Below are 1,154 nucleotides of genomic sequence, written 5' to 3' on the forward strand. Positions count from 1 at the left end.
TCTGTGATGATGGAAATAATCTATATTTGTGCTGTTCAATAGGATAGCTACTAGCCACATGTGGCTATAAAGCACTTGAAATATGGGTAGTGCCAAGTGGAATATATTGTAATGTAAACTGCAAATCACATTTCAAAAGTTAAAAATATCTCATTTTTTTTTTTACATAGAATTCATTTTGAGATGATTATATTTTGGATACATTGGGCTAAATAAAATATATTGTTAAAATTAATTTCATCATTTCTTTCTATTTTTTTTAAAGGTGGTGACAGGGAAATTTAAAATTATATTTTAGTAGCATTTGTGGCTGTTTTGTGTTTCTTTTGAGATGAGCTCTTTTAGCTTTCAATTAGCAATAATCGTGCCTCAGATAAACTTCATTGGCTATGATACTGCCACTGTGCAAAGCTTGAGGTGAGAGTTCTTATAAAATATCTATGAAGAAAAAGAATTTTCTTTATGTTGTGTTTTTTAATACCATGTTCTAAGATTCACATTTTTAATTGTTATATTCTATTAAATAAATACTAATGTATCTCACAGTTAATAACAATCAGTTTATTTGGGAACTTTGTCTTTCTCAGTATTTTGTTTTGTTTTGTTTTAATGTATCTTATAATTGATTATGTTAGCTCTAATAGCAATGTTTTATTATTAAGCTTGCCATATTGAAGTGTAATAAAATTCAGGTGACTCAGTCCTTTGAAAATATCTTCTAGTACCTTTTTGGAAAATAACACTTTATTTTAAAACTGATTGAGTTAAAGTGTGCTTGCAAAAAAGATAACTACTCAGAAGAGAGTATTAGCAAGTACTTAAGTAAAATACTACCCCCTACGAAAGTAACTGAGGTAAATAATTCTCTTCTTTCCTAGAAATATTATTATAACCATTTCAAATAAATCTAAGTATTTACTTTAATTAGAATAATTGAAAATTTGAATTATGTCTCAAAGTTTTCTTGATAATAATATATCTAAGGATAATATGACAGATTTGTATTGCACGTTTTTGTTGCTGGAAGGAAAGGGCTGGGGAAATATGAGGGGGGAGAAAAGATTTAAGAAAAATAAAACTATACAAAAAAACTTCAATACTATTATTTATTCTTTGGGGAAGCTTTGTTTTAAATATATCTGATATAAAAAGTA

The 1,154-nt window shown here is 27.1% G+C and overlaps 1 pseudogene; it reads right to left on the reverse strand.

The window, feature by feature from the left end:
• Nucleotides 1–337: 337 nt before the first annotated feature.
• On the reverse strand, nucleotides 338–413 carry LOC115944581 (U4 spliceosomal RNA; annotated as a pseudogene).
• Nucleotides 414–1,154: the final 741 nt, after the last annotated feature.

Source organism: Leptonychotes weddellii, chromosome 6 (genome assembly GCF_054177405.1).
Source record: "Leptonychotes weddellii isolate Sample4059 chromosome 6, ASM5417740v2, whole genome shotgun sequence".
NCBI lineage: Eukaryota > Metazoa > Chordata > Mammalia > Carnivora > Phocidae > Leptonychotes > Leptonychotes weddellii.